Consider the following 11,530-nt stretch of genomic DNA (forward strand, 5'->3'; position numbering starts at 1 on the left):
CCAAAGAAAGTAATTCTAACCATCATCAGTTGCCAGGGTACGACTCAGCCATCAATAAATTTAATAAAGGCCTGAGTCTTGATAGTTTACCCTGAAGCAATACCTTGTTGCAGGAAGGACCACAAACTGAGATTAGCTGAGGATTACACAAAAACAGACCATCCAAAGAAAAAGCCTAACATTTCAATTGCTGTAGATAGGACCACCTGCTAACACACACTCACCAGGACACCCCTAGTCAAATGTCAGCCAATGAGGGGTCCTAAACCTCAAAATCCCCACCCCCACTTTACTACTTTTATAAAAACCCAATTTTAACTGAGCTTGGAGCTCTCCATTTATTCCATTATGTTGGACATGCAGAGAGACAGAGATTACAAACTTGAATAAATTAAAGGCTCTTAGAGGAGCAGAGAAAAATGTAGAACTCAATAAAAATCAATAAAAAATAAAGGCTCTGCTTTTTTTACATTTGGGACTCAGTCTCCTTGTTGGCTTTTGGGGGACTTCATGGATTTGGACCTAACAATATCAGCCTGTCTCTGCCTCCTGAGTGTTGAGAATAAAGGCAAGTACCACCCCAGCCCAGTTAAAACATATGATTCTTAAAATGTGTTACCGATATGACTGACTAAACATGAACAATAACACTAGTAATGCAAAGTAAGTGGGAGAAAACAAACAAGGCTTCAAACTTTAACAAAGAGCTACATGTAATAAATGAATGCTGAGAATGGTAGAAATAGTCTTCCCTAGGAATTTCCCACCAATTGGTTATCTACTACAAAATGGTACTCCTAAAAACACACATGGAAGTAACATTGCAAGGGCTGAGGAAACTGAAGTATGCGAGTAGAATATTTATGTCAACAACTAAAGAAAAAAAAGGATATTGAATTTAACATAAAGTAGGTAGAGGTATATGTTAGGGTTTACAGAGAGGAAATGAAATGAGGAAAAGATGTGATTTTATTATATTCTTATAAAATAGAATAAATAATTTTAAAATGTAAATCAATTTCAGACTTAAGCATTAAAATATTGACATCTTCAATCATTTAATAAGTCAGAATTTTTAATATGAGAATATTTGGCACAAGTTAAAATTTTCCAGAAAGTATCCTCCTATGAAGGCTCTGTGCATGCTGTCATAGTCTCTGTGGGTTCATATGTGCCTCAGAAGCGTTGTGTTATAGTGCCTTGTTTCCTTGAGTCCTCAGTTCCTTCTGACTCTTACAGTATTTTCACCTCTTCTTTTTCAGCGTTCCCTGGGCCCTGAGGAAAGGATTTGATGGAGACAGCTTATTCTGAACTAAAGTATCATAGGACTCCCACTGACAGAATATTTTGTGTTTATCTCTATCTGTTCGCATCTTCTGTCAATGAAGTCTTTCTGATGATGGCTGAACATGCACTGATCTATGAGTGTAGAGGTATGAACTAGGAGTCATTTTATTCTTCTGTTCCTCGGCAGAACAGTAGTGCTTGATTGTCCACTAGGTCTGTGGTTTATCGTGTCTCACTACTTGGTTTCCTGAGGAATATCATTGTATTAAAAAAATCTATTTCAATAAAAGTAAAATAAAGGGAAAAAGCAATCCCCATCATCAACTCATCAGTTTCAAATTAATGCTTTCAACCAGTGAAGACAATATGTACAGAATTCTCTACAGTTAATCCTTACTACAGAAACATGTCTCATTGTGACTAATGACATAGTGGAGTAGTCTATTCTCACACTCTATTCAGGTCTTATTACTTAAAGCCACCACTTCTTTTATTTGGTTGGAAACTTTTTGTGGGTTTGTACTGTATGTGTGTGTATAGCTGAGTCAGGGGACAGCAGACTCTGTGATTATTCTTTACATTTTATTTTGTTTGAGGCAGAGTCTCTTATTGTGTGCAGATACATTCACTAGACTAGATAGCCATGAGCTTCTAAGAGTCTCCTTTTCCTCCTTTTTTTAAAGAAAGCAACACTAAAATTGAGGGTGGTCACTAGCATCTCCAGTTATTTGGGTTCTGGGAATCCAAATTCACTTCCTTTGGCTTGTGTGCCAAGTGCTTTATCCACTCACACAGCACATCTTTTATGTTCTTTTATGTTATAAACTTATTTTTAAAATTAATTTAGAAGTTCACTAGCAGATAAATAACCATCTTTTTTTTTATCAGGTCTACAATTGAAGGTATACTTTATATTTGAAGCACTATTTTTCTCAACTAAATAACACACTGCACAATCTACACAGCCACTAAAGCATGCTGTTGTAGCTGATGCACTTTTTTGAAAGACCTGTGTGCATGAAGCATCACAGAAATTGAAGCTGTTAACAAGAAACAATCATCATGGAGGGAAAATCTTAGAGGTAAGGTCACTAGAATGCACTTTTCCTCTGATATTTTCTTCAACCAATCTGTCAGATGATTGCCTCCTTTGGAATAATAATAACACACACATTAAAAAAGAGTGTTCCTCTTGTCTTTCTCCTAAACTAATTCATTAGGGAAAGTTGAATTTACTCAGGGGAAATGCTATTTGTTTGTATTTCTTTGATATTTTCAGGCTTGTTGATGATATTCTGAGTAAGTGAGAATATAATTTAAAAGGCAAAAATTTTCTAGGATGTGTTGAAGGCTATAGACTCATGACAGTATGTTTTAACCAGCAGTAAGTTAAATAAATGCTATATCCAGAAGAAACATTGACCATCTAGTCATGCTGAATGAAAACATGATATGTGTGTATATGTGACAAAGGAGATAACATAGATGTGATGTTTTCTGTGTAAAAGTATAATGTTTAAGCATAAAAAGTCACACTCTTTACCAGAGCAACAGAATAAATGAACTTAAATATGCTTGCAGTAGGATGTTTACTCTCTCCTCTTTGTAGTTTGTTCCATTTTTACTGTAAACAATTCATTAGAAATTGAAGAGAAAATAGAATTAAAATTATGTCCAGAATTTGAAGCAATATTAACAAAAGATAAAAGCATGCCAAAGTTCCTGCTTCATAAAACAGTCTCCCAGACATTCTGCAGGACACAGAAGAAAACAACTAATAGACTTTGCCATTACAAGGCAAAACAGATTTTCAGATTTTCTGCTTTATGGAAAAGTCTGCTGGATACTATGGGCCTGTAGGTTGAAGACTAAATGTTTCCACAGTACAGATAAACTTTAGGTGACTGTCCAGGCAGTGAGATGTCTTTGTCATTTCAAAAGTTTTAGAAGTTGCTTACAAAATATTTCCTGTTTACTTAAAGTACTCCTTCTAGAGTCTCTAATGGAGTTGAAGAATATGTAGTTATAATTATAGTTTTCCTTAGTTATGATAAAAGATAAAGTAGATATAGATATTGTAACTGTAACTTTTACTTGATACCTGTTTTGTTATAAGTAATTTCACTATGTTAAAGTTAAAACCTTCTTTTATAGTTAAACAGAAAAGAGGAGGTGATGTGAGACTCCCCTCTGTATACTGTGAATATCATTCATTAATAAAGAAACTGCCTTGGCCTGATGGGGTAGAGTAGAGCTAGGAGGAGAAAACTAAAGTAAATGCTAGGAGAAAAAAAGAAGGAGTTTAGAGAAGCCATGGAGTTGCTGCCAGAGACATACATGCTAAAAATTTTCTGGTAAGCCATGACATCATGGTTATTCACAGATTAATGGAGGTGGGTTAAATTAAGATGTAAGTGCTGGAAAATAAGAAACTAGAGCTAAAGGGTCAAGCAGTTATTTAAATAGTATGATTTCTGTGTTGAAAAAGGAGTCACATAGAATACATGCTGAACAAGACTCAATATTTTATCAGCATTATTTGTATTTAGTTAATATATTCTAGTTTAGGGAATTATTGTTAATATCTAATTTACTAGAAGTAATAAAATATTTTGCATACACAAAAATCATAACAAAAAGCTGTTATGTATCTGAAGAGTTGAATATAGGGAACTATTCCTTCTGTATTATATTCTTGGGGATATAAGGTCACAGAGCAAGCTCTGGGAAGAAATCAGAGAGAGCAATAGACAGATCTTTAGCTACACCAAGTTGTTCCTTTCTGATAGCAAAGTAAAACTCTGATTTCACTGGTTTGATGTGAGATTTCCCTCTGTATGCTGTGAATATCATTGGTTAATAAAGGAACTGCTTGGGAATACAGCAGTTATAAGGGAACAGAGCTAGGCAAAAAAAAAAAAAAAAAAAAAAAAAAAACCAAAAAACTAAGCTGTATGCTGGGAGAAAGAAGAGCGGAGTCAAGAAGAAGCCATATAGCCCCACAGGACACAAATGGAATTTTACCTGGTAAGCCATTTGCACATGGCGATACACAGATTAATGGACATGGGTTAAATTAATATGTAAGAGTTAGTTAATAAGAATTTAGAGGTAATGGGCCAAGCAATGATTTAAATACAGTTTTTGTGTGATTAGTTTGGGTCTAAGCAGCCAGGAACTAATAAGCGGCCCTCCTTCTATACTGGTTTCCATGTATCATTCATTTCAACAGATATCATGAAAGTATTGTCTTGTGACATTCTTCATGCAAAGGATTGGTTATGGAGATAAATAAGGTCCTGATGTCTTGGAGGATTTGTTCTTGGGATACACAAGTAAAAATCAAGAAGCATGTAGATGACCACGATTCTTGTAAAACTTAAATATGATAAAATAACAGTCCCCTAAGAGACTACTGTTTGACAAAGGATATCAACTCTGAAACTCTTGTTGTGTTGGAGTAGTCCCCCCACACACACACACACACTAAGGAAATGAAGTTTGAGCAGGGTTGGAAAGGGTGCAGTTGGCTACTCAAGGTTCTCATTGAAAATGTTCCAGGAAGAAGAAATTGAAAGCATAATATTTTCTATCACTTAATCATGGGTTTTCTGTCTAAAAGGAGAGACAGTGAATATGTCATGTGTAACTATAGAGAGTTTTGGATACAGGTAGTGTCAAAAGGTTTTGGTTAACAATTTTGAAGAATTTGAAAAGAGTGAATTAAAATTTTAAGTAAAGTTTTCTAACACTTAATTTTCTTAAGTCCATATAATTTATTTACTCAAGTCTGTTTACATACCTGAACTATAGTAAATATTATCTCAAAATTTTCTACTGAGAAATACCGATAACATTTCTAAGTAATATTTTGGAATATTTGAAAAGTGTAGTAGTTGCAATTACCTCATCTTGAAATTTGTGGGTCCAGTATATGTACAAATGCATTATACACATTCCTCATGCAGAGTGCTCTTCCTTAAGGTTTACAGAAATAATAAAAAAAAAACATGGAAAACATTTATTGGAAGGATATAAGATAATAGAATGACATGGTTGTTATTTGGCCCAAAGCAATTTATTTTAGAAGGAGTTTCTAAGCAGTTCTCCAATTTTTACATCATTACTTATTAAGACTTTTTCTATTTTGACTCCAATATTAGACAGATTTTTTTTTCCTTTTAACTCATGAGAAGACTATGACCAACTTTATTTCAGATTGTAAATTTCCAAGTGCATTTCAGATATCAAAGGAGATACAAACTCAGCAGTGTCCATGACAGGCAGAATATCAGCACAGATAGAATTTAACCCTTTGATGGTTAACCCCATTGATAGCTTTACTGAAATGAGAGGTGACAGAGATAGTGATAAAGGCACTTTTACTGAGCACTCACTCAAAAGTGAAGTGACACCTGACAAAAGTCTAGGGACTCCACAAATAAAATGGAGAGCAACAGCAACAGTGGCAACAACAAAGCCAGGTAGATTCCACTCTCTGGCAGCCAGCATGTGTAGTACATGTGTAGGTTAAGTACATGTCATACCATGGTACTTAACCTACAATGATCTGAAACATCTGAAAGTCAAAACAAAATTAAATGTTTGTTCTCCATTAACTTATTATGTATGTATTTTGTCACAACAACAGCAACATTAACCTTAAGCCAATGATAGGAAGGGGAATGGTGAGAATGTTTTGGGAAGTATTGAAGAAAGAGTTGAACACCAGCCTGCAAGGAGGGGTATTTTCAGTCAGTAGTAAACAACACAACAGTGTTTGCTAATCAGAAATGTAAAGGAATAAAGGGCGGAGGAAGAATGCTTGTTTGTTTGCCAATTATTGTGATGTAAAATACTATGTTAAATGCAATTTAGGATGAAACAAGTTTCCTTTTACCTTAGAGTTCCAGGCTGTCATCCACTGTGGTGGACAATGAGGGCAGCCCGAGCATGAGGCAGCTTAGCTCATAATACTGGCACCTGGTTGAAGAGTGCATTGGATACTGCAGCTCATTTGCTTTCTCCACCCATAAAACATATCTTACACCCACAATTAGAATAGGTCTTCTATACAATAAGGTAAGGTATAGTAATTATGACAAATGCCCACTCTTGGTCAGTCACAGACTTACAACTCCAAAGTGATCGTTGATTTCCTCAAGTTGACAATAAAAATATAAAAATAAAAACACAGGGTGATTCTCCAAGAGAGAAACTTCATCATATTTAGCAAGTATATAGAAAGAAAGCATTATGAAGCTTAATTTCCCTGAAAACTTATTTCATGAACTTAAAGAAAAGTAAAAATAATATGATATGTACTGAGTGAGTATGGGAAAACAAGTTCAGTAATTAGCAATGTGTGTTGATGCTCTGAATTTGCTGTCTAGTGAGTTTAAAGCTAGAAAGAAACATTAATAAGTCTTTAATGAAAATATAACAATATATTGAATCACACAGATATCAGTTCTTTAGAGGAGAGGGAAACAAAGATAGAAAAGAGAATAGAAACAGATTGCAATGAAGTATTTCAATATTCAAACAAGTTTCTTTAATAAATGACAACTGGTTGAAGAAAATGGAAAGATGAAATCGGAATTACATAGGAAGAAGACACTCAAAAGACTTACACAGAAGTATCACCTCATACATAGGAAGAGAAAGTTCAAGAAAACTTCACATATAATAAAAGTTTGTGTGTTCTACACTTTAACTATCATAATAAAAAACTTCAGAAGTTCATAGCAATTTCGGTCTGCCCAGCCATGTTGGGTGACAAACCACCATCATTTTTCCTAAACTAAAATTATAAAGTTTCTTTTATCAGAAACTTCACATTTAAAAACTTCAGAATGGGAGCAAGACTTCTACATTTATATTTATTCCCTGGTGTTTTTCTGAAATGTTTAAAGGAGGAGAGTCTCTCATTTGTGAAGTTAAATATGTATTAAAATATATACAACTCTTTTGGAGAGAAGCAGATGCCACATAAGGAAGTCAAGACAGCCATATGGACAGAAGCAGAGACAGGTGGTAATTCTATTTTTGGTGAATGGCAGACAAGGAAACTGATCAGAAAAAAGAGGGCTATCTAGAATGGCAAGGGCCAACAGATGCTTCGAGGATGGGATCATGTCATTCCTCAAACGTTGTATCTAGGCTAATAATAAAGCTTTTATGGTGAAAAACTTCTCCATGACAATTGAATATATTAAGAAGAAAGTATTTATGGGTAACTATATTTAGGTTAAAATATGTACCATGAATTATTCCCCTACTTTTATTTGTATGATAAGGTTTTACTCACAACATTTAATACAAATATGTAAGTTTGATATTTCTTCAGTTACATATAAGTGACTTAAAATGCTTTGAATGTATTTACTATATAATGGTTATTAAAACAAAAATTACAAACCAGAAATATATTAACTTATACTAAAAGACAAACACTAATATTTTATCCTGATTTAAGCAGGGGAAAGAAATGATGAGAGACAGAGAGAATGAGAGAGAGAGGGAAAGAGATGGAAAAGAAGGAAGGAAGGAAGGAAGGAAGGAAGGAAGGAAGGAAGGAAGAAGGAAGGAAGGAAGACCAAAAGTAAATGGAGTCATTTACGAGATGTACAAGTTACCATTGATTGTGCTCTTTGCTATGTAAGACCTGCGGTAAATTGAAAGTATTCCCAAGGGTCAAGAAATGACATCAGAACACAAACTATCTGTGGCTGTCCCCCAGAATCTGGGTATGTTCCAGGAGGATTAAACACTTCTTAAAAATCCTCATTTGTCTGGCAATATCGACCACTTTCCTTGCCATTTTAATAAAGCAATTGGAGCTTTTCTCGGTGACCTTCCCTACAATGTACTCCAGGGAATTCTGCTGTACTGACAGGACATTGAAGATTAAATTAATCTTGTCTTTATGAAGTTTAGGAATACCCTTTAATCACTGACTGCTCTACATACAGTGCTCACTTGTATATGTGATTTTGTGAGTTTTTCTGTGATTGATCTAATTCAATAAGTATGTTTTATTGAATCTCATGCCCAGTGAAGAAGGAATCAAATACATTGTACTGTTTGTCTAACATAAGCACTGGTGCTTTCCTTTTATGTGGCTACTAAGATCAAGTTTATTTTGTTTCATGATCGGTTTATTGAATCCCTGTATAAAACTTTGAAGAAAGGTAAAAATAATTTTCCTAGCATGGAATTAAAAATCTCCACAATGTAAAAATGTGGTTTATGTCAACTGGTGATGTATATCTAAGTATTTATTCAGTCTTTATTTTCACTTTTCAAAATAGTAAATTTACTTTCTATTTTTCTGTCAAGATTATTGGTCTTTATGTGTGCCTATGTTTGAGTGTGTTTAAGTGTGTGTGTGTGCGTGCTTATGTGTGTGTGTGTGTGTAGAAAACACACCCCAACTGCTGTTTTTCCCAAGTATGCTCCATCTTTTTTTGTTGTTTGATTGGTGTCTGTTTTTTGTTTGCTTGCTTGTTTGTTTGATTCTCTCATTGGCCTTAATCTCACAAATTGGCCAATGAATACCAAAGATATGGCAGTCTCTGACTTTCTGGCATGTGATTGCAAATGTAGATCATGGCACCCAGAGTTTTATGGGGTCTCACACTTGCATGGCAAGTACTTCCAGAGTGCACAATCCCTCTCTCTCTCTCTCTCTCTCTCTCTCTCTCTCTCTGTCTCTCTCCGTCTCACTGTTTTTTTCTCTCTCTCTATCTTCTATATAGATCATTACTTCTATCACTTTCCTAATCATAATGTATCTCCCACTGTTTTGAGTAACTGAAAATCCTCCTTGACCTGTGACTGGCTTACACAGACCTCCTTTTTCAAAAACTCTCTGTTTTGTCTTCAAATTTCTTTACATATATTCCCATGATTTCTCTTTGTCAGAAAACTATATATATCCTATAGTAGAAGCGTGGTGTTGTTCTCTTAAAACTAAGACAAAAATTCAATCACTATGCTTTTATTCACAGCACTTTGTAGAACCTACTGATATTTGAAGAGCATCAGCTGCTTATTAAAATCTTTATTTTAATCACACCTGAATTTATTATCTGAACTAATAAATCTTAAGTCCTCTGGTTGCTCCCTGCTTGTAGTGGAACCTATCTGGGAAAATGACTAAATCCTAGGAATGTGTTTGCATTGTACTTTTAAATATTATCCGACAGAGAAGAAAACCATATTGAAATAAACCGAATATTTTACCTGCTGCTTGGAAAATTTGTTAACTAGCATCATAAACCACAGAAGTTACTAATAATATGTAAAGTATATCAGAAGAGAAACTACAGTCTTATGGAAATAAAAGTCATTCTACAGGCTTCCAAGAGACTGGGATATAGTATATAAAATATTGTATATTAGTAACAAACCCAGGATCTGTCAGTATCACAGCTTTCTCATTGCCACAAATGCTGTTCCTTGTGCATTGGAATAAAAAATCCAGTGTAAAAGTTAAACCCACAAAAAGAGAGTATAGTAGAATTTAATGTGCTACTTGTTGCTAAAGAGACAAATATTTAACTGTCAAATTCTGCAATGGGTATAGACTTAAATATGAATCAATCACTAGGACAATGCAACTCAAGGTAGCATGGATACAATATTACTGAAAAGTATCACTTCTACATTATTAAATCAACTAGAGATATATTAATTTATAAAAATATCTGAATTAGAGAATGCTTTTGTTAGGATGAAATGGACCACAACAGTGCTGCTCATTGAAGATATATTTGAGAAAACTGTTTAATTCAAGTTTTAAATTTTAGTGGTTTTCTTGAGGTATGTTTTTCATTAATTCCATAATTAGAATGTCAGTGAATGTCACCCCAAAAATTAGCACCAAGATTCGTATAAAAAATAAAATGATTCAAATAGTCTCATTATAATGAAGCAAAAAAGCAAATCTAAATTCAAAATTGATTATTCAAAATTAATGAACGGATGGATGGATGGATGGATGGATGGATGGATGGATGGATGAGTGGAAGGATGGATGAAAAACCAGTAACAAGAACAAAGGTTGACTGAAGTGTTGTATATACCTTTTGGAAGAGAGAAAATCAGTTCTCTCCAACAGAGTGACAATGGGTATATAAACCACTCCAGAACAGGCATCATATTCAGTTTTAATTGACAAACATATAAAGGACTCCACAGTTTTGTACACTTTTATTTGATTACAGTTTGATTTGATTTCTTTTCTGATGTGGTTTGCTTGGTTTTGGCAGATTTGGTGTTGTATGGGAGGTTTGTTCATTTCTTTAGAAAGAACTTGAGAAAGTAGATTGGAAAGTGAGAAGCTGGGATATGGAAGGACTTTCGGGGAGTAAGAAATATACTTAAATTTAAGAATTGCTTTAAATAATCAAAAATTACAAATATATTTCAAAGAGATTATTATTTAAGGGTTTGTAAAGTGGCAAGTTTACTATGCAAGAATAGTAGATTTTTGAAGGGAGAATCAAAAAAGTCATAAAGGTAAAATTATATCACAGAGTAAAAGTAATATGAAGAGCAAAATAATGAGAAACACCAGCCAAATTCACTACACGTCAATCTGCAACAATAGAAGGCAGCTAAAGAAAAGTACAAGATGGTATGGGAAAATTGTCTGTATTTAATCATCATGTTTTAAATAAATGCTGATTGGCCAGGCAGGAAGTATAGGCAGATCAACAAGACAGTAAGTAGAGGCAGGGCAATGAGAACAGGAGTATTCATTCTGGCAAGAAGGAAGCTCTTCCCCACTCCTGCCCAGATCACAGAATAAGCAGGATGTGATCTGCCTTGCTGAAAAAGGTACTGAGCTACATGGCTAACATAGATCAGAATAATGGGTTAATATAAGTGATAGGAGCTAATAAGAAGCCTGAGCTAATGGGCCAATCAGTTTATAATCTTTTGGAGACTTCTGTGTGATTTTTCTTTGGGATTTGCCATTTGTGGGGTACCGGGAAGGACAGAAACCCCAACAAAGCAGGACCTAATGTTACAATAAGGCAAAAAAGAAAGAACAATATACAAATATATATGAGCAAACAAATACCAGGTACAATCAAGACATGTTTCTCTGAGTTATTCACTTTCTTTAGATCTACTGGTCAAGCAGATGTTCCCAGTGATGGAGACAATATTAACTGTGTTATTATTTTATGAAGGGAATATGCCTAGTCCTTTGGCTAAAATCCAACAATTA

Source organism: Microtus ochrogaster, linkage group LG3 (assembly GCF_000317375.1).
Source record: "Microtus ochrogaster isolate Prairie Vole_2 linkage group LG3, MicOch1.0, whole genome shotgun sequence".
In the NCBI taxonomy this organism is placed as follows: Eukaryota; Metazoa; Chordata; class Mammalia; order Rodentia; family Cricetidae; genus Microtus; species Microtus ochrogaster.